The sequence below is a fragment of the Bos indicus genome, chromosome 12 (assembly GCF_029378745.1).
Source record: "Bos indicus isolate NIAB-ARS_2022 breed Sahiwal x Tharparkar chromosome 12, NIAB-ARS_B.indTharparkar_mat_pri_1.0, whole genome shotgun sequence".
Lineage (NCBI taxonomy): Eukaryota > Metazoa > Chordata > Mammalia > Artiodactyla > Bovidae > Bos > Bos indicus.
The window spans coordinates 44,200,973-44,225,226 of record NC_091771.1 but is presented as its reverse complement, the minus strand read 5'-3'; the positions used below and the strand labels follow the sequence as shown (position 1 = coordinate 44,225,226).

The 24,254-nt window shown below is 37.1% G+C and overlaps 1 protein-coding gene across 1 annotated transcript in view; it reads left to right on the top strand.

Moving 5' to 3' along the window:
• The window catches only part of KLHL1 (kelch like family member 1), a 529,220-nt gene that overhangs the window by 100,040 nt on the left and 404,926 nt on the right, over window positions 1-24,254 (top strand). The gene's annotated exons all lie outside the window — the stretch shown is intronic.

The following is a 24,254-nucleotide window of genomic DNA, read 5'->3' as shown; positions in this document are numbered from 1 at the left end:
ACGATAGCCCAAATCCTATGGGATTAAGTAAAAGCAGTGCTAATGGGAAGGTTCATAGCAATACAAGCTTACCTCAAGAAACAAGAGAAAAATCAAATAAATAATCTAACTTTACACCTAAAGCAACTAGAAAAAGAAGAAATGAAGAATCCCAGGGTTAGTAGAAGGAAGGAAATCTTAAAAATTAGAGCAGAAATAATTGAAAAATAAATAAATGAGCCTATAGCATTAAAAAAAAAAAAAAAAACTAAACTAAAAGCCGATTCTTTGAGAAGATAAAATAGCAAAACCATTAGCCCCATTCATCAGAAACAAACAAACAAAAAAAGAATCAAATCAAATCAACCAAATTAGAAATGAAAATAGAAAAATCACAACAAACAACACAGAAATGCAAAGGATCATAAGAGACTACTATCAGGAACTATATGCCAATAAAATGGACAGCTTAAAAGAAATGGATGAATTCTTAGAAAAGTATAACCTTCCAAAACTGAACCAAGAGACATACAAAATCTTAGCAGACCTATCACCAGCATGGAAATGAAAACGATAATTAAAAAATCTTTCAACAAACAAAAACCCAGGACTAGATGGCTTCACAGGTGAATTCCGATGACATTTTAAAAAAGAGCCAGCATCTATCCTACTCAAATTCTTCCAGAATTTTGCAAAGGAAGGTAAACACTCAAACTCATTCTGTGAGGCCACCATCACCCTAATATGAAAACCAGGCAAAGATGCCACAAATAAAATAAAAATACAGGCCAATATCACTGATGAGCATAGATGCAAAAATTCTCAACAAAATTCTAGCAAACAGAATCCAACAGCATGTTTAAAAAGATCATACATCATGACCAAGTGGGCTTTATCCCAAGGATTCTTCAATATTTGCAAATTGATCAATGTGATACACCACATTAACAAATTGCAAGATAAAAACCATATGATTATCTCAATAGACACAGAGAAAGCCTGTAACAAAATTCAACATCCATTTATGACACAAAGTGTCCAGAAAGCAGGCACAAAAGGAACATACCTCAACATAATAAAAGCCATATATGATAAACCCACAGCAAACATTGTCCTGAATGGCAAAAAATCAAAAGCATTTCCCCTAAAGTCAGGAACAAGACAAGGGTGCTCACTCTCAGCACTACTATTCAACATTGTTTTGGAAGTTTTAGCCACAGCAGTTAGAGATGAAAAAGAAATAAAAGGAATCTAGACTGAAAATGAATATATAAAACTCTCACTGTTTACAAATGATGTGATCCTCTAAATAGAAAACCCTAAAAACACAAAAAGAAAATTACTGGAGCTAATCAGTGAATATAGTAAAGTTGCAGGATATAAAATTAATACACAGAAAGCTTTGTATTCTTATACACTAGCAAGGGAAAACAGAAAGAGAAATTAAGGAAACAATTCCATTGACCATTGTGATGAAAAGAATAAAATATTTAGGAATAAATCTACCTAAAGAAATAAAAGATCTATTTATAGAAAACTGTAAAACACTGATGAAAGAAATCAAAGATGACACAAATAGATGGCAAAATATACCGTGTTAATGGATCAGAAGAATCAATATAGTGAAAATGAGTATACTATCCAAAGCAATCTACAGACTCAAGGCAATCCCTATCAAGCTACCAACGGTATTTTTCAGAGAACTATGACACCTCATATGAAGAGCTGACTCATTGCAAAAGATTCTGATGCTTGGAGGGATTGGGGGCCAGAGGAGAAGAGGACGACAGAGGATGAGATGGCTGGATGGCATCACCGACTTGATGAACATGAGTCTGAGTGAATTCCAGGAGTTGGTGATGGTCAGGGAGGCCTGGTGTGCTGCGATTCATGGGGTCGCAAAGAGTTGGACATGACTGAGTGACTGAACTGAACTGAACTGATGACATATAAATTCATAATGTTTATGGAAATACAAAAACCCTTGAATAGCCAAAGCGATCTTGAGAAAGAAGAATGGAACTGGAGAAATCAACCCACCTGACTTCAGACTATAGTATGAGTATACCAAGTATAAAGTATGAGTATACAAAGCTACAGTCACCCAGACAGTATGGTACTGGCACAAAGACAGACATACAGGTCAGTGGAACAAAATAGAAAGCCCACAGATAAATCAATGCACCTATGGACACCTTATCTTTGACAAAAGAGGCAAAAATATGCAAAGGATAAAAGGCAATCTCTTTAACAAGTTGTGCTGGTAAACTGGTCAACTACCTGTAAAAGGATGAAACTAGAACACTTTCTAACACCATACAAAAAATAAACTCAAAATGGATTAAAAATCTAAATGTAAGACCAGAAACTATAAACTCTTAGAGGAAAACATAAACAAAACACACTCTGACATAAATCACAGAAAGATCCTCTATGGCCCACCTCCCAGAGTAGTGGAAATAAAGCTAAAAATAAACAAATGGGACCTAATTAAATTTAAAAGCTTTTGCACAATGAAGGAAACTATAAGCAAGGTAAAAAGACAGCCTTCAGAATGGGAGAAAATAATATCAAGTGAAGCAGCTGATGGAGAATTAATCTCAAAAATATACAAGCAACTCTTGCAGCTCAATTCCAGAAAAATAAATGATCCAATCAAAAAATGGGCCAAAGAACTAAATAGACATTTCTCCAAAGAAGACATACAGATGGCTAACAAATAAATGAAAAGTTGATCAATATCACTCATTGTCAGAGAAATGCAAATTAAAACCACAATGAGGTACCATCTTATACAAGTCAGAATAGCTGCTATCAAGAAGTCTACAAACAATAAATGCTGGAGAGGGTGTAGAGAAAGGGAACCCTCTTACATTGTTTGTGGGAATGCAAACTAGTACAGCCACTATGGAAAACAGTTTGGAGATTCCTTAAAAAACTGGAAGTAGAACTGCCATATGACCCAACAATCCCACTCCTGGGCATTCACACTGAGGAAAGCAGAATTGAAAGAGACATGTGTACCCCAAAATTCACCACAACACTGTTTACATTAGTTAGGACATGAAAGCAACCTAGATACCCATCAGCAGACAAATGGATAACAAAGTTGTGGTACATATAAACAATGGAGTATGACTCAGCTATTAAAAAGAACACATTTGAATCAGTTTTAATGAGGTGGATGAAACTGGAGCCTATTATACAGAGTGAAGTAAGTCAGAAAGAAAAACACCAATACAGTATATTAATGCATATACATGGAATTTAGAAAGATGGTAACAATGACCCTATATGTAGACAGCAAAAGAGACACAGATATAAAGAATATACTTTTGGACTCTGTGGGGGAAGGCAAGGGTAGGATGATTTGAGAGAATAACATTGAAATGTTTATATTACCTTATGTGAAATAGATGACCAGTCCAAGTAAGATGAATGAAACAGGGCACTCAAAGCCGGTGCACTGGGACAATCCAGAGGGAGGGATGGGGAGGAAGGTGGGAGGGTGGTTTGGTATGGGGAGAAACATGTATACCTGTAGCTGATTCATGTCAATGTATGGCAAACCCCACCACACTATTGTAAATTACCCTCCAATTAAAATAAATTAATTCATTAAAAAGGAAAACAGAAAAGAAAATTAATAACTAGAGACAGTTATGAATCTATTTACACAGCAGGGGAAGACAAATGATTTTAAAGAAATGCTAGAGAAAAGATATTGAGAATAGGAGAAGTTCTAACTTTAAATCAGATTGAAAGATAAGAAAGTAAATACAGAATAAGAGGATAATACAAAGATTTACATGTAAAGAGTTGGAAATAATAAAACACACATATTCCTAGCTTTTAGACACTAAGTTATAAGTAATATAAATAAAAAGAAGCCTATGTGGAAACAAAGCATAATTATATGGCAGAACACCAAAGACAGAAAATCAAAAGCTCACCTAAATTCACACAACAGAACTGTAACAGTGATACTAAATTCTCAAAAGGAACAGTAAAATTCAAACCACTTGAGAATTATATCTTCAAAGCAGTTATTGAATTAAAAAATAAGTACATCTAGGGGTATATCCAGTGATACTATCACTCAAGAAAGGTGATAAATAAAGCTCTTTACACAAATAGCCTATCTAGATACAACTGGTATGTATCAGTATTGGTAGTCAGTTCAGTACATTATTCCCAGATAAAGTAAAATTATAAAACAAAATAAATGGACACTATAACTGGTTCAGATGGTAAAAAAGTTTGCCTGCAATACAGGAGACCCAGATTTGATCCCTGAGTTGGCAAGTTCTCCTGGAGAAGGGAATACCCACTGCAATATTCTTGTCTGGAGAATTCTGTGGACAGAGAAGCCTGGTGGGCTACAGTCCATGGGGTCACAAAGAGTCAGATATGACTGAAGTCTTTCATTTTCACTTTTTTATTTTTCATTCCTAACTTAGAAACATAAATTGTATTTTAAAAGAATAAACTTTTAATCTCTGGGTTAATTAATACATTGATATTTACCATTGTAACACTGATGTTTTGAAGCATGATCATGATTAAATGAAAATTTACTGCATAATTGCTAAAGCAATTAAATATTTTCCAAGTATATATGACTGAGTTTTTTTTTTCCTGTGTACTTTAACCTACAAACTAGATATGGTCTTAGCTAAAGTGTTAGAAACATTTATTCCTTTAGTATTATCGACCATTTAATTCCATACCAGATTTGACAAAGTTATCACCTCACTTGATTTCCATAAAATGATAGATTCACATCAAATATTTTGCCCTTCTTTCACTGAACTTAAGTTTCTCAAGAGCTCCTCTTTGCTAGGTTCTCAAAAATATACCAGCCACCTATTCCTAATTTTCTAAATCTCTCACTTGATTTAGAGTGAGACAGTTTCTAGGCTTCAGTCTCCAAACCTTCATAAACAGGTTTTCTTTTAATCAAAAGACACTTCACTTAGCATTTACCAAGGCATTCTCTTTAAAGACTTACTGATAAAAGTGATTTTCTGTTTGTTTGGTGTATAATTTTAACTCAAATTAATATCACCAGCAAATGCTATTTTACTAAGGTACTATGCTATTTTAAGGAAATATACCTATACAATCTTTTTTTAGTAAAGACAACTACAAAATTTTACTCACGTGTGATCCTGTTTCTGACAAGGGAACTTTCTTCACAGTCCTGCTCCTGATATCATAGAATCAGCAATACATAGAAATACAGTTGCCATGACAACTCTTTCACAAACTTAAAGCAAACACATATCATAGTATCTGCTGAGTCCCTGTACAGCAGGCAGATGGAGAGCCCAGGTTTATATCCAATTTTTTTTTTCAGATTCTTCTGATCTGAAGAATGCATTTTACAATAGAAAACAGATTTATTGTAATCAAAGTTAAAAGTAGGTTGCTTTCTACATGCAACATTCTTTAGCCTTTTATGTGTGAAAGATTTTATTCAGTTCAGTTCAGTCGTTCAGTCATGTCCAACTCTTTGCAACCCCATGAATGGCAGCACACCAGGCCTTCCTGTCCATCACCAACTCCCGGAGTTCACCCAAACTCATGCGCACCGAGTCGGTGATGCCATCCAGCCATCTCATCCTCTGTTGTCCCCTTCTCCTCCTGCCCACAATCCCTCCCAGCATCAGAGTCTTTTCCAATGAGTCAACTCTTCGCATGAGGTGGCTGAAACTGGAGTTTCAGCTTTAGCATCATTCTTTCCAAAAAACACCTAGGACTGATCTCCTTTAGAATGGACTGGTTGGATCTCTTTGCAGTCCAAGGAACTCTCAAGAGTCTTCTCCAGCACCACAGTTCAAAAGCATCAATTCTTCAGTGCTCAGCTTTCTTCACAGTCCAACTCTCACATCCATACATGACTACTGGAAAAACCATAGCCTTGACCAGACGGACCTTTGTTGGCAGTGTCAGGCTCCTCTGTCCTCCACTATCCCCTGGAGTTTGCTCAAATTCATGTCCATTGAGTTGGTGATGTTATCCAGTCATCTCACCCTCTTCTGCCCTCTTCTTTTACCGTCAGTCTTTCCCAGCATCAGTGCCTTTCCCAATGAGTCAGCTCTTCACATTATGTGGCCAAAGTATTGGAGCTTCAGCATCAGTCCTTCCAATGAATATTTAGGTTCAATTTAGCTTAAGATTGACTTGTTTTATTTCCTTGCAGCCCAGGAAGTTGAGGATGATTAAATGTCCAGAAACTCTTATCAAAGGAGAAGTCCACAGGCTTAAATCTACATAGCAACCATAAACTTGATGTGCTTTTCTTGATAACCTCCCCTCCTCTCCCACATAATCTTTTATCTTTAGCTGGAAATGGTATTTAAGATGAGAGATTGGGCCATTTTAGGGAGTTACTCAGCTTTTCTGGGTCTGTGACATTGTACAGGAGATATATATAATATTAAACGTCTATTTTTCTCCTGTTAATCAGTCTTTTATTTTAGGGGGTTTCAGCCAAAAAGCCTAGAATGTGCAAAAATTTTTATTTTTCCTCTCCTATAATAGTATATCTGAAAAAAACAAAATCAAAAAAGGCACAAGTACCGAATGTTCATTGCAGCACTGTTTACAATAGCTAGGACATAGAAGCAACTTAGATGTCCATCATCAGCTGTGGTACATATATACAATGGAATATTATTCAACCATAAAAAGGAATGCATTTGAGTCAGTTCTAACTATGTGGATGAACCCAGAGCCTATTATACAGAGTGAAATAAGTCTGAAACAGAAAACCAAATATTATGTATTAACACATATACATGGAATATAGAATGATGGTACTGATGAACCTATTTACAGGGCAGCAGTGGAGATGCAGACATAGAGAACAGACTATGGGCATAAGTTGGGAGGAATGAGAAGTTGGGATGAATGGAGAGTAACATGGAAGCATATACACTACCATGTGTAAAACAGATAACCAATGGGATTTTGCTGTATGACTCAGGGAACTCAAATCAGGGCTCTGTAAAAACGTAGAGGGGTGGGAAGTGGGAGGTATGTTAAAGAGGGAAGGAACACATGGATACCTATGGCTGACCCACGTTGATGTATGGCAGAGGCCAACATATAATTGTGAAGTGATTTTCCTTCAGTTGAAAATAAATAAGTTTTGGGGGAAAAAGTATACCTGTATGTTTGATATTAAGTCAGTACTAGGGCTTAATGACTGAGTTTTACTCAAACAACATTCACTAGTAGTTTGGGAACAACCTCTATGTGAAGTTTAAGAGTAGTTGAGAGAAAGCTGCAAACAAGGTTTTCCCCTCATTACTTACTTAGATAAAGAGAATAAAACTTTTTCTTCCAGCACAGGTCAGCTCAGAAGGAGAATATTTGAGGATAAAACAAAATAATTAAAATATAATGGTGTTCATTTTAATACATATCAGCTTACAAAATTACATTTGTAGATTCAGATTGAGAAGTACCAGTGGCAAGCAGTTTCACGAATTCCAGAGGTAGTATCTATGCTAAAAACAAAAACCTGCAAATGATAATTAAGGAAATTAAATACGCTCACAGCATTTTATGATCTTAAAGAGAATACTAACTGAAAAAAATCTAAAGTTTAGGTGATATATTTGAAAAAATATATTTTAGTCACTGTTTTGAGTGGAATTCAAATCAACATAATTTTTTCATACACATATGTGACACATTACACATACATATAAACAGTATCTAAGAATTTTACCTGGGTTCAATTCCTGGGTTGGAAAGAACCCCTGGAGAAAGGAAAGGCTACCCACTTCAGTATTCTGGCCTGGAGAATTCCATGGACTGTATAGTCCATGGGGTTGCAAAGAGTTGGACATGGCAGAAAGTCTTTCACTTTCAATATTTTGAGATATTTTTGAAAACTCTATTTTTAAAATGAAAAACACAGCTATTTAATTGTCATGGAGCTTTAAGATTTTTGTTTTTTTAATTGAAGCTATGTATAAGAACAAGGTTGGGCTTCCCTGGTAGCTCAGCTGGTAAAGAATCTGCTGGGCAATGCTGGAGATGCTGGTTCGATTCCTGGGTCAGGAAGATTCTGTGGAGAAGGGATAGGCTACCCACTCCACTATTCATGGGCTTCCCTGGTAGCTCAGTGAAGAATCTGCCTGCAATGTGGGAGACCTGGGTTTGATCCCTGGGTTGGAAAGATTCCGTGGAGGAGGGCATGGCAACCCACTCCAGTCTTCTTGCCTGGAAAATCCCCATAGACAGAGGAGCCTGGTTGGCTACAGTCCATGGGGTTGAAAAGAGTCAGACAAGACTGAGCAACTAAGCACAACATAGCACCTAAGAAAAAAGTACTGAACTCTCACTGGGAAATTTTATTAAGCTTATTGCCAGAGAACCATACAATTTTGCATGGTATTTTCCATGTTTCATTTCTATGAAAGTAGAGTCCACTGTATTCATTTCTTCAAGTTTCCCTGTCATTGTATTTTCTACTGTATTTTCCTGAAATAAGGTATAATAAAATGTTATCAGATTCTACTAGTTAATATTTAAGCACATTGGTTTCAAATCTTTTTTCCTTTGGTACTGAAAAAACAACTTATCCTACTCATGCTTTCGGACTTTGGAAATCTTGTATATTTTGCAAGTCATTATAGCAATTACTACTTTCTCCCATCTATTCCTTCTTCACCTTCTTACCCCATTGCCACCACTTGATCATCATAGCATCTATTAGTGTGCTCCATCCTATGCTTAGCATGAGACTTAAGATATATTTACAGATGTTTATGATAAACCTTTAGAGAAACAAACAAAGCTATACTTTCTAGACTGTAATATTGAAGTTCACATGAGTTAAATTAATTTGCCCAAGTCTATGTTATATGTTAGTGGTATAATCAGGATTCAGTCCCTGTTTGTTCATCTTCTAAATTTTATCATCTTTCTCTTTCTATAAAATATCTTTCTGTTCTTTGAAATTTCATGATATTTTTGGCTCTTCTATTTTCACTTAACTTTTCCCTTCTCATTGTCTGTCATATTTATGTTTTCAGTAACACATTCTAGGGCTTCCCTGGTGATTCAGCAGTAAAGAATCCACCTGCAATGCAAGACATGCAGGAGACTTGGGTTTAGTCCTTGGGTTGGGAAGATCCCCTGGAGGAGGGCATGGCAACCCACTCCATTATTCTTGCCTGGGAAATCCCATGGAATGAAAAGCCTGGAGGTCTACAGTCCATGGAGTCTCAAAGAGTTGGACACAGCTGAAGGGACTGAGCATGCACGCAACACATTCTAAATGGTTCAGGAAAATATTCTTATTTTTTATTTTTATTTTTTTCATTGATTAGGGTCATATCTTTTATATGAAATCGTTTACAACCATCTAGAACAACTGAAGAACATATAGCTTCTAGTCAAATGACCTTCCTATCTGTAAGGAATGTATGCCTTTCTCTCTTAACAATCAACTACTCAGAGCAGCCAGTTCCGATCTAGCTCAGGATCCTCTTTGATCATCCATCATCAATTTGCAAAGAGTGCAAAGGACTGCAATCTGTCCATAGCTGATGTTCTGGAACAGTATATTTGATGACATTTATTCTTTAATAGTGTCTTGCTGTTGTGTTGTTCAGTTGCTAGTCATATATGACTCTTTGCAACCCCATGGACTGAAATAGGCCAGGCTCTTCTGTCCTACACAAGCTCCCAGAGTTTGTTCAGATTCATGTGCATTGAGTTGGTGATTATATCTTTCATCTCATTCTCGGTGGTCCCCTTATCCTTTCACCTTCAACCTTTCCAGATTTACAATCTTTTCCAATGAGTTGTCTCATTGCATCAGGTGGCCAAAGCATTGGAGCTTCATCTTCAGTATCAGTACTTTTAATGAATATTCAGGATTTATTTCCTATAGGATTGATTCATTTGCTCTCCTTGCAATCCAAGGAACTATCAAGAGTCTTCTCCAGCCCCACAATTTGAAAGCTTCAATTCTTTGGTAACTCAGTCTTCTTTATGGTCTAGCTCTCACATCCGTATATGACTACTGGAAAAACCGTGGTTTTGATAATATAGACCTTTGTCGGCCAAGTGATGCTTCTGCGTTCTAAACTATTTCTTAGATCCTGCCTAAAGGAAAGAGAAAAAAAAAATTTCGAGACACTTTGGTTATATATGAATTAACTTTTGTCACTAATTTAGAGTAACAAACAGCTTCCAAATATCAATAACTTTCATAAATTTTTTTTTTTCTCATCCAGTGACCTCAGTTCAGTTCAGTTGCTCAGTCGTGTCTGACTCTTTGTGACCCCATGAATTGCAGCACGCGAGGCTTCCCTGTCCATCACCAACTCCCGGAGTTCACTCAGACTCACGTCCATTGAGTCAGTGATGCCATCCAGCCATCTCATCCTCTGTCATCCCCTTCTCCTCCTGCCCCCAATCCCTCCCAGCATCAGAGTCTTTTCCAATGAGTCAACTCTTCGAATGAGGTGGCCAAAGTACTGGAGTTTCAGCTTTAGCATCATTCCTTCCAAAGCAATCCCAGGGCTGATCTCCTTCAGAATGGACTGGTTGGATCTCCTTGCAGTCCAAGGGACTCTCAAGAGTCTTCTCCAAACCACAGTTCGAAAGCATCAATTCTTTGGTGCTCAGCTTTCTTCACAGTCCAACTCTCACATCCATACATGCCCACTGGAAAAACCATAGCCTTGACTAGACGGACCTTTGTTGGCACCTGATGCCTGTTAAAAGTGCTTCTGTGACAGGATGTGGGTTATATTCAGGTCAGCTTCATGTGTCTTCAGGTCCTGGATTCCAAGCTTAAAGAGCACATTCTACTTGAAATGTGCTGCACTACTGTTAGAGGGCAAGAGCTCAGGAGAGCTGGATCATATTTGTAATGCATCTTAAAGCCCCTTGCATAGAACACTTATGCTTTCACTCTATTGGAAGAAGAAATCTGCTGGATAAAACTCAAAACCTAAAATTTCAAGCACCGTACTTCACTTCATCTGGTTGGGATATAAAATAGAAAGTCAGTATTTGCTGATTAATAGTAATTTCCACTATGGTCCACTTTTTTGGTCACATTCCTATCCTTTTTTCCACATATAACACATATTCATCTCTCCCCAAGGAAGACACACTGAAATTCTCATCCCAACAGAGTATCAGGCTCAAAACACAGTATTTCCTGATGGTGTATAGATCAGTCCAGATGTGAGTTATTAGCAGTCTCCTCCTTACATACATGCACACATATGAGTGACAGAGAGACCAAATAACTTCAGTAAACATTCACATTCAAACAGTGAGGGAATGGGTAACTAATAGCAATGCTTATTATGACAATCCTAAAATACTGTTAGGCTAATAGTGCAAGTTGTTCCCAACCAAGATGGCAGTGTTCTTTGATTAGGCTCCACTATTGCTCCCAGGAAGTTGCAGTCTTAGCTATGAGTTTTGAAACTCAATCGGACTCTGTAGTGTTCTTGGGCACAGAATCCTTTCTATGTCCCCTGTTTCTTGTTTATAACAAATAGACACCTGCTTCCATGACCTTCCCTGAGTTACAAAGGGCAGATGCAAACAGTTACTAATCAGGAAAGGTGGAAGATGCAGAGACAAGGGAGGAGACCACCTTGGTCACATTAGAAAAAAAAAAAAAAAAAAAAAAAGTTTAGGCCCTGCACACACCCAGATTCTTATCAGCAGCTCAGACTTTGAACCATTGCTGTAAAACACCTCACCTAATCCCCTTAGGCTGGGACACAGTTTTTGAGGCATAAGCCCACCGCAGCCCCCTTTGCCTGGCAAAGTAATAAAGCTATTCTTTCTACTTCACCCAACATTATATCTCTGTGGTTTGATTCAGCACCATTTTACAGAGACTGAGTTTTCAGCATAATTCATGGATCCTCCTTTGGGACAACCTTCCTATCCCTTTATCAACCTTGACCATCTTTTATGATAGGATTGGGAATTATGTATTTCTTTTCACTAGAGTGCTTAGACTACTTCCTGGCCATAAAAACTTAAAAAAACATTTAATGTGTTGAATTATCAGTCTCCTTTAATTCAGATTCCCTCCCCAAAGAGGGGAAGAAGTAAATAATCTAAGCCAGTCAGTTACATATAATCATACCAACTTTATTCAACAACTATATTGCTATTTATAAATTCAGTGACAAGTACTTTGAGATTATCAGTCATCCATGGACTTCAACCTTATTCCTTTTAATGGAATTATTTGGCCCAACTAAAAGGATTTGCTGGGGCCATTTGTCCAATCAGGATTCTTAACAAATGTCTTATGATGTCTCAAGACTCAAAGTATATCTGAATTTTATATTTAACTGGTAAAATAGAGGCAATTGTTTCCTTTCATATCAGTTCAAATCCTGAAATTTCTGTATTATTTCCTTCTTTCTTCACAAATTTAACTGTGATAATTTGTCTTTCTGACCTCACCTACTCTTTGTAGTATCTGATCCCAGCAGTCCCCAACCTTTTTGGCACCAAGGACTGGTTTCCGAGTACTGGGGAGAGGGTTGGTTTTATTGGGATGATTCAAGCACACTACATTTATCGTATCCCCCACTCACCTCCTGTTGTATATGGCCTGATTCTTAACAGGTCATTGGCTGGTATGGGGATTGGAGACCCCTGCCTTCATAAATGCAGTTAACAAAACACAAGTCCTTCCAGTAACTGTCTTCTAGAAATGTCTTTGGTGAGATCCATACATTCATTAAGTATACTTTCTGTCTCTCAAATATTCTTGGTCAGTAGGTTTACCAAGTGTTTCATCATTATATAACATGGCACTATTGTAATCTCTATAAATGGATTCCTCACTGTCTGCCAAATTAATCCTAAATGAATCCCAACTACTTTGCTATCTTTAGTCATCTGTTGCAGATGACTAAATATAAAAAACTTTTTATATTGTGCACTTTGAAAAATATTCCCTCTTAGGTAACATTAATAGGACTTTGAGAGGGTAGTAACTGTCATGGTAGGATTGCAATATTGTTTTTTGGTATAGTTTTTCCCTTCCTGTTCTGGGAAATGCAGTCACTTCAGACAGCTACAGTACAAAACTAGTATATGCATTCATATCTTGTCCGGTTTTGTAACTGCAAAGTTCTGTCCTCAAGAAATGTGGGCTTTGTTGGGAGCCATGAAGGAAAATAAAAGAACATTTATTTGAACTAATTCTAGAAGTGATTTATGCTCCATCATTCTCCTTAGGCATTTTTTGACACAAAAGCAGTCACTGTATCTCCGTGCCTTCTTACTTTATCTTTGTTTTTCTAGATTAGCAGTCAGTAATATCATTTGTAAATGAGAAGGAATTTTATTTTTTACATTTTAAAAGTGTATATTTTTATAAAACAGTCAAAACACTATGGTAGTCTTTTTAAATGAAACAAACATCCCACACCATGTGTTTCTTTTTCATCACTTAATCTTTCATATTCACTATTGTATTTGAGAATATTCTTTCAGTACAATCACTCTAAGCTACAAATTTTATTCACATTATGAAGTACTTGATACATGCACAACCAACAGCATGAACTCAATAACTATTGTTATTTAGAACTCTTTTAACCATGAAATTGAAGGGAATCACACGGAGAAGGCAATGGCACCCCTCTCCAGCACTCTTGCCTGGAGAATCCCATGGATGGAGGAGCCTGGTTGGTCGCAGTCCATGGGTTTGCTAAGAGTCAGACACGACTGAGCAACCTCACTTTCATTTTTCACTTTCATGCACTGGAGAAGGAAATGGCAACCCACTCCAGTGTTCTTGCCTGGAGAATCCCAGGGACAGGGGAGCCTGGAGGGCTGCCATCTATGGGGTCGCACAGAGTCGGACACGACTGAAGTGACTTAGCAGCAGCAGCACACATTTTGTAAAAATGATGAATCATAGAAATTTAGTCCAAGTACATGATTTTCCAACAACTCTACATTCTATTTCTACCATATCTCATTTTTCAAAATTGTAGTTTACTTTCTTTTCAATAACTAACCCTGCAATGCACAGCTCATATGGTGTTTTATTGTCATGAGTTGTGCCCTCTTTCTCTCGTACACACACTGCACACATTCACAAAACACACACATACATAAACTCCTCTGAGTTTTTAATGTTAGCAATTCTTTTAAAGTCATCATTAAATTTCTAGCAACTGCACAATTCTTAGACTGTATTGGGTATCTTATAAATTTGGGTTGTTATTTTTACCCATGAAGGAATGGGTGCTCAGATTGGCTAAGTGACATATTAAATATGATAGTCAACTATTAAAAATAGCTGGGTAAGAATCCAAATATACTAGCTCTCAATTTAGTGTTCCTTTATATGTAATATACATGAATAACTATAATACATATCATACAAATAAGAACATTGCAAACTATTTCTAAATCCCTAAAACTGAATTTCTGGAAAAAAAAATGCCTCATCATGTTGAACTTAACTATATGTAGTACTATTTTATTGTTCAAATAGTCCTGTCTAGAAACAATCTATATGACTTACTCAACTTTACATCAGGTAGGGAGGTATTTTTGTTTTTTCTATTTGTTTTAGTTATACATGTATCTCTTATAACATGTTGAAACAATAATAACTTGTTACTATTTTAACTTTCTATGTGTAACTTTCTTTGGTTCTGTCACATATTCATTCATTAGATTGTTTGTTTATTGCTGATCCTGTTGTTTTTTTAACAAAGGAGCTCTTTTAACATGAAAACAGCATCCAAAAGGATATCCTTTTTGCCTCTAACTCCAGGATGTTTCTGCAGTGAGCAGGTCCTTTTTGGGTGATTTCAAGAGGAAGGTCAATGTGATGAGACTTGGCTGAATTTCTCTGCCTTTTCTGAACTTCCAAAACATTTTACCTGATTCAGTGCTTTTGGGACTGATGCTTTATTAGCTTTGGAGCTTTTGCTGAGAGTGCTCTGTCTCTGTTATTTTAACATACTAGACAATTTATGGCTAGGATGAAGACAATCAAAGAAAGTTTGCATATGAGCATTTAAGCATGCTTAAAAAAAGTCAAAAGAAATCTTAAAATTAGTTTAGGAAGTTCATATATTTATAATGAGGTTTTTGATCTGAATTCAAATGGCATCTTTCCAGTTTACCTTTTAACTTATACAGGTACAGAAATTGACTGTGCAGATGTAGCATGGGTAACTTTCTCAAGATACATAATTATTTACCCCAGGAGCTACTACTTAAATATGCAAATTATTTTCCAGATGGTCTGTTTAGTAGTAGGAATATTTAAAAATAAATAAAATAAGACTAAACTTCTTTAAAGAGCATGTACTAGAATTCTTAAAGATGAGAAATAAATGAGTACCTATATTGATGCATAAAATAATTCCATCTCACAATCAACTAACAAAGTTAATACTTAAGAGTCATGATATATGTTCTGAATAAGCAAATAGTGTCCTAGATCCTCATTGAAACATCATACTCATAGATTATATATTTAAACTATCCATGATAATATCCTTTTCCACAACTGTATGAAATTCTGAGCATTGTTTAGGAAAATCAGTCAAAAAACATTGACTATGATTTATGTGAGTGGCATCTTCAAATACTGGAAATATGGAGATTCTGGTGCCACTTGACCTGGTTAATTTTCTGCAGGGCCACATAAAATTCATATATATGTAAACATCCAGTGCTATATTAGAATATGTAGCTTTCTTCATGGGGCTGTTTTGAGGTTTGTAAACAAAATATTGTAAGGATTTGGATGATATGAAGAACTTATAACTATTACCTATTATCTCTGCGATTGTCCTTCAACTGGAGTTTCTCACACTGAAGTATACATATATTTAAGGTCACATGAAGACTCCTTCAAAACCAAATTTTAAACTATATTTAAGTAATTAAATTTGCATACCTTCAACTTTTTTTAAACAACCCTTCCTAAAATCTATTATTATAAAAATGCATCTATGTTGGGCAAATTTTCCTCTTTGACTCCTTTTCTCAAGTATTATTCTCATAAGTTTAGAGAAAGAATGAAAGGAAGATAAGAAATCAGGTAAAAAAGAAGACAGAGAAAGAAAGAAAGAAAGGATGGAAAAAGGGAGCAATGAAAGAAATAAGGAACAAAAGAAAGAAAAGAAATTGTTTTTCCCAAACTGAAACTTGTAGTGGACCATTGTGTATTAAAAACTCATAGACATTAAATAAAGGATATATTTAAATTGAAGAAGAACCCCTGAAAGTGAAAAAAAAAAAAGTTTATGTAAGGGAAAAAATGACAAAAGTACCATTTTAGTGAAAAATTCATGATAAACATTAAATGCCCTCAATTTGTTAGTACAAAGTTAAAAAAAAAAAAAGTGTTTAAAGCCTCTATTATTCAGTGTTCTCTAGAGAAACAGAACCAATTACACACACACACACACACACACACACACACATTTATTATAAAGAATTGGCTCATGTGATTATGGAAACTGAGAAGTCCCATGATCTGTTCTTTGTAAGCTGGAGACCCAGAAAACATGTCCAAAGACCCGAGAACTGGAAAACCAATGGTGTAAATTCCTGTCTGAGATGTTATGTCCCAGCTCACCATTGAGGCAGAAAAAGAATGCAAATTTATCTGTTTGTTCTATTCAGCCCCTCTTCTTACTGGATGATGCTTACCCACAATGGTGAGATAACTTTATTTTTCTTAGCCCTCCAATTCAAATGGTGGCCCCATCCAGAAAAACCCTCACAAGACTTATAATGTCTAAACTTAGCACCCCATGAAAAAATTCAAGCAATTAATTAAACATTTTGAAACATTTCAAAACTGTCTAAAATATTAGGTCACATATCTTTTGAAACTTGTTAAACTTATGAGAAACATTTTTGACTATCAAAATGAAAATAATGTATGAGGCTAATTCCAAAGGGAAAATATGTACTTTTACAATGCTGGCATCTGCTAATCAACTTCCAAACAGTTTATCAAACTCACTATGGCAAAAAGAAAAAATGTAACATATTGTGGAATCTGACTGAGACAAGGTACCACCTATACATTCAGCAAATATTTAACTTTTAGACCTAGATTTTCATTTACTGGCAATATAAAGGGGACATAGCTTTGCTATACAACACTATGAGAAAGCAATTAAACATTCATATTGTGAGTGTTTCTATGGTGAACTGTCTTGGCTGCTTCAATAAAGGTAATATCACAAAGAAGAAAAACAAAACAAGAAAGAAATTTTGGAAGAAAGTGGCTCTGGACTTCCCTGGTGGCTCAATGGTAAAGAATCCACTTGCCAATTCAGGAGATGTGGTTGGAACCTCAGTCGAGAAGATCCCCTTAAGAAGGAGATGGCAACCCACTCCGGTATTCTTGCTGAGAAATCCAATGGAGAGAGGAACCTAGTGGGCCACAGTTCATGGGGTCACAAAAGAATCAGACACAACCTAGTAACTAAACAGCAACACAACAACAACAAAAATGGTTCTAGGTTAAAAGTTTCCAAACAGAGAAAACAAATGCAATGGTGAACTTGACTGGATCCTAGATTAAAATGATAATAACAGAGTAAAATATATTTAAGGCAGTTAGGGAAATATGAATATAAACTGAAGTGATGTTATGCTGCTGCTGCTGCTGCTAGGTCACTTCAGTCGTGTCCGACTCTGTGCAACCCCATAGACGGCAACCCACAAGGCTCCCTTGTCCCTGGGATTCTCCAGGCAAGAACACTGGGGTGGGTTGCCATTTCCTTCTCCAATGCATGAAAGTGAAAAGTGGAAGTGAAGTCGTTCAGTCAGGTCCGACTCTTAGCGACCCCATGGACTGCAGCCTACCAGGCTCCTCCGTCCATGTGGTTTTCCAGGCAAGAGTACTGGAGTGGGGTGCCATGTGGGGTTTATTTCTAAACACAATTTTCCCCCTCCTACCATCTTGCTGGGGCTTCTCCTTTGGCTTTGGACGTCGGGTATCTTTTATTTGTGGGATCCCACATTCTCCCGTCAAAGGTTGTTCAGCAGTGAGTTGTAATTTTGGAGTTATCGCAGAAGAGGAACGCATGCCACCATCTTGGAGTCAAATATAAATCAAACTTCTAGAGCAGGAGAATGAGTGCTCATTATGTTGGTTATCATGTTTAACAGCTATAATGCAAAATATTCTTCAAAAGTCAGAAATTCTCTTAGACATGTCCAGGTTTTCTATTCCAATGTGTGGCTGGCACCACACTCACCTCATTCCTCAGGAAAGTCTGTGAGTGTCCGGGAGTCTCTGGTGGATGCATGGGTTGACAGTGGCCTGCCATGGGGTCTGTGTGTGAGTGTCACCTGTGGATGCATGGGTTAGCAGTGGACTTCTGGAGGGGCAGGGGCTCTGGGTGGTATAGACCTGGGAATGGCATAAGTCTTATTGGAGGAAGTCACCATTAACCCCACCATAGAACCACCATAACTTACACAGGACTAGAAAAACAGAATTTTAGAGGGCACAACAAAACTTTGGGCACACCAGGACCCAGGAAAAAAGAGCAGTGACTCCACAAGAGACTGATCCAGACTTGCCCATGAGGGTCCAGAAGGCTCCGCCATATGTGTGGGTCACTGGTGGCCTGCTGCAGGGTTGGGGACCCTGAGTACTGCATCACTTGCATAGGACCTTTTGAAGGAGGTCACCATTATTTTCATTACCTCCACCATAGTTTGGCCTCAGGTCAAAAAACAGGGAGGAAACACAGCCCCACCCATCAACAGAAAATTGGATTAAAGATTTACTGAGCATGGCCCTGCCCATCAAAACAAGACCCTGTTTTTCCCTCAGTCAGTCTCTCCCATCAGGTAGCTTCTATAAGCCTCTTATCCTTCTCCACCAGAGGGCAGACAGAATGAAAACCAAAATCACAGAAAACTAGCCAATCAGATCACATGGACCACAGTCTTGTCTAACTCAATGAAACTATGAGCCATGCCTGTAGGTACACCCAAGATGGATGGGTCATGGTGGAGAGTTCTGACCAAACGTGGTGCACTGGAGAAGGGAATAGCAAACCACTTCAGTATTCTTGCCTTGAGAACCCCACAAACAGAATGAAAAGGTAAAAATATAGGATGCTGAAAGATGAACTCCCCAAATCAGTAGGCACCAAATATGCTACTGGAGATCTGTGGAAAAATAACTTCAAAAACAATGAAGAGACAGAGCCAAAGTAAAAACAACACCTAGCAAAAACAACATGCAGAAGAGGCTGAAGATGAATAGTTCTATGAAGACCAACAAGATCTTCTAGGACTAACACCTAAAACAGATATCATTTTCTTTATAGGGGACTGGAATGCAAAAGTAGGAAATCAAGAGATACCTGGAGTAACAGGCAAATGTGGCCTTGGAATACAAAATGAAGCAGGTCAAAGGCAAACAGAGTTTTGCCAAGAGAATGCACTGATCATAGCAAATACCCTCTTCCAACAACACAAGAGAAGACTTTATACATGGACATCACTAGATGGCCAACACTGAAATGAGGCTGATTATATTCTTGGCTGCCAAAGATGGAGAAGCTCTATACAGTCAAGTAAAAAAAAAAAACAAGACTGGAAGCTGACTATGGCTTCCATCATGAACTCTTTATTGCCAAATTGAGACTTAAATTGAAAAAAGTAGGGAAAACCACTAGATTGTTCAGGTATGACCTAAATCAAATCCCTTATGATTATACAGTGAAAGTAACAAATAGTTTCAAAGGATTAGATATGATAGAGTGCCTGAAGAACTATGGACAGAGGTTTGGGACATTGTACAGGAGGCTGTGATGGAGACCATCCCCATAAAAAAGAAATTCAAAAAGGCAAAATGGTTGTCTGAAGAGGCCTTACAAATACCTGAGAAAAGAAAAGATGTGAAAGGCAAAGGAAAAAAGTAAAGATATACCCATTTGAATTCAGAGTTCCAAAGAATAGCAAAAAGAGACAGGAAAGACTTCTTCAGCAATCAGTGTAAAGAAATAGAGGAAAACAATAAGATAGGAAAGACTAGGATCTCTTTAAGAAAATTAGATATATCAAGGGAAATTTTCATGCAAAGATGGGCACAATAAAGGACAGAAATTGTATGGACTTAACAGAAGCAGAAGATATTAAGAAGAGGTGGCAAGAATACACAGAAAAACTATACAAAAAAGATCTTCATGACCCAGATAGCCACGATGGTGTGATCACTAACCTAGAGCCAGACATCCTAAAATGTGAAGTCAAGTAGGCCTTACGAAGCATCACTATGAACAAAGCTAGTGGAGGTGACAGAATTCCAGTTGAGCGATTTCAAATCCTAAAAGTTGATGGTATAAAAGTGTTGCACTCAATATGCCAGGAAATTTGGCAAACTCGGCAGTAGCCACAGGACTGGAAAATTTTCATTCCAATCTCAAAAAAAGGCAATGCCAAAGAATGCTCAAGCTTCCATACAATTGCAGTCATCTCACACACTAACAAAGTAATGGTCAAAATTCTCCAAGTCAGGCTTCAACAGTACATGAACCGTGAAATTCCAGATGTTCAAGTTGGATTTAGAAAAGACAGAGGAACCAGAGATCAAATTGCCAACATTTGTTGCATCCTTGGAAAAGCAAGAGAGTTCCAGAAAAATATCTACTTTTGCTTTACTGACTATTCCAAAGACTTTGACCATGTGGATCACAATAAACTATGGAAAATTCTTAAAGAGATGGGAATACCAGACCACCTGACCTGCCTCCTGAGAAATCTGCGTGCAGGTCAAGAAGTAACAGAACTAGACATGGAACAACAGACTGGTTCCAAATTGGGAAAGGAGTACGTCAAGGCTGTATATTGTCACCCTGCTTATTTAACTTATATGCAGAGCACATCATGAGAAATGCTGGGCTGGATGAAGCCCATGGTGGAATTAAGATTTCCTGGGGAAATATCAATAACCTCAGATATGCAGATGACACCACATTTATGACAGAAAGCAAAGAAGAACAAAAACACCTCTTGATGAAAGTGAAAGAGGAGAGTGAAAAAGTTGGTTTAAAACTCAACGTTCAGAAAACAAAGATCATGGCATCCGGTCCCATCACTTCGTGGCAAAAAGATGGGGAAACAATGCAAACAGTGACAGACTTTCTTTTTTGGGGCTCCAAAATCACTGCAGATGGTGACTACAGTCACGAAATTAGAAGATGCTTGCTCCTTGGAAGAAAAGCTATGACCAATCTGGACAGCATAATAAAAAGCAGAGACATTACTTTGCCAACAAAAGTCCATCTATTCAAAGTTATGTTTTTTCCAGTAGTCATGTATGGATGTGAGAGTTGGAATATAAAGAAAGCTCAGTGCCAAAGAATGGATGCTTTTGAACTGCGGTGTTGAGGAAGACTTTTGAGAGTCCCTTGGAATGCAAGGAGATCCATCCAGTCTATCCTAAAAGAAATCAGTACTGAATATTCATTGGAAAGACCAATACTGAAGCTGAAACTCCAACACTTTGGCCACCTGATGTGAAGAACTGACTCATTGGAAAAGACCCTGATGCTGGGAAAGATTGAAGGCAAGAGGAGAAGGGGATGACAGAGGATGAGATGGTTGAATGGCATCACCGACCCTATGGACATGAGTTTGAGTAAGCCCCAGGTGTTGGTGATGCACAAGGAAGCCTGGCATGCTGCAGTCCATGGGGTCCTGGAGAGGTGGACATGACTGAGTGACAGAATTGAACTGAACTGATGTTATGGTATGATTTTTAATTTCTAGGTCATGTTCAGTTCAGTTCAGTTCAGTTCAGTCGCTCAGTCATATCCAACTCTTTGCGACTTCATGAATTGCAGCACCCCAGGCCTCCTTGCCCATCACCATCTCCCAGAGTTCACTCAAACTCACGTCCATCGAGTCAGTGATGCCATCCAGCCATCTCATCCTCTGTTGTCCCCTTCTCCTCCTGCCCCTAATTCCTCCCAGCATCAGAGTCTTTCCAATGAGTCAACCTCGCATAAGGTGGCCAAAGTTCTGGAGTTTCAGCTTTAGCATCATTCCTTCCAAAGAAATCCCAGGGCTGATCTCCTTCAGAATGGACTAGTTGGATCTCCTTGCAGTCCAAGGAGTCCAAGAGTCTCCTCCAACACCACAGTTCAAAAGCATCAATTCTTTGGTGCTCAGCTTTCTTCACAGTCCAACTCTCACATCCATACATGACCACTGGAAAAACCATAGCCTTGACTATGGACCTTTGTTGACAAAGTAATGTCTCTGCTTTTCAATATGCTATCTAGGTCATGAAATGGTATTAAATTTGTTATACAATGTGTTTATTCTTATAAAATCCATACTTAGGTATTTTGATATGAAGTGTTTTGATGTTCCCAAAGTACTTTCAAGTATTTTGAGGAATTACAAGTGTATGTGTGTGTGTGTGTGTGTGTGTGTGTGTGTGTGTGTGTGCATGTATCTGAGCAGAGGATAGGACACATAGCCCATGAATGTAGGAGAACGACAGAGTGATAGCATACATGAAAGAATTTTAATAATAAATCTAGTGAAGGATATATAAATATAGTAGTTTTTCAACTTTTTATAGATTTGATGGATTTGATAGGTTTGACATTTTCTAAATTAAAAGCTGGTGGGAATGTTATATGTAAACATTCTAACATTCTAAAGGTATAGTGAACAAAGATATGTGAACAAAAACATTCAAGAGCACTCTTTAAACAAAAGGACTGTTGAGATGATATAGATGTATTATCCATATGAAAAACATAATCCAAAATTCAACATAAATAAACCATCATGTTGTTCTGGGCTTTGCAATGTACTTTGACTCAGTATAGATTTTATCTTACTTGAGAACCGTTAATACAGTTACAGTTCACCAGATTGCTTGCTTTATAAACTATGCATCAAGGAAAGCATGAAATTAAAGCATAAAAAGGCTTAAGCTTCAACATATGCTCAGAGAATACCTTCGTATCTATCCATTTCAGATGCTATCATATAAAATAAGTAGTTCTGTGTTTTGCTAAATTCATCCAACCTCATTGTCTAGTCTACTAGTTTGCATACATAAAAATCAAGGATTTTTGCTTATATTCATTATCTATAATATACCTTAAAATCATGTGCATATTAATTTTAGGATAAACATGAATAATAACTGATATTTTGTCAGTGATTTATATTAATTTTTTATAATATGTCTGTAAACCCAGATTGACACAGAATATTTTGATGTATACTGTGTATATAGCTCCATTTGACCAGCTCTCAATAAGTAAGATATATGTATATATATATATATATATATATATTTATATATATATATTTATATATGTATCTGAGATAGCCTGATCTTTGAGACAGCAAAAAAGACAATCCAATGGGTAAAAGATAAGCTTTTTAACAGATGATGTTGAAACAACTAGACAGCCACATGCAAAAAAAAAAAAAAAAGAAAGAAATCAATCAACACACAACCTCACCCTTCATGAATATTAACTCAGATTGGATCAAAAATCTAAATGTAAATGCAAAATTATAAACCTCCTAGAGGAAAACATACAAGAAAATCTAGGTGACCTTTGATATTTAGATAACTTTTTAGATACAGCACTATAGGTGCAACTTGTAAAGGAAATAATTGTTAAGCTGGAATTCATTAAAATTAAACATTACTATTCTGCTAATTACACTGTCAAGAGAATGAAAAGACAAGCCACACAATGGAGTATATACTTAAAAATGACATATCCAGTAAAGGGCTATTATCTAAAATATATAAAGAACTTTTAAAACTCAACAGTAAATGAAACAAATGACCCAAGTTAAAGAAATAAGCCAGAGCCTTAACTAATGCCTCAGTGGAAAATAAGCCTGTAGAAAGACACTCTACATCATATGCCATCAGAGAAATGCAAATTTCCCCAGGGAACAGCAAGAGGCATCAGACCCTGGAGACAGGACTTTCTGTGAAGGAGAACTATTAGCTAATCATAATGCCTGGAACCTGAGAGGCAGGCTTCTAATTAAGCATGCATCTAAGGAATGCTGATTAATTCTTTCCGGAGACATGTGGGGCACTCTTCTGAAGTCCTTCAGAGCACAAGTACCTTCTGGAGGCAGCATTGCAGTTGGCTGGTACCCTGGTTTTTGTATCTGGTGCCCCAGTTTTTGAAGATGCCACCCAAATGCTGCCCTTAATTACCTGACCCTTTGTGGTCTGGAAGATTCAC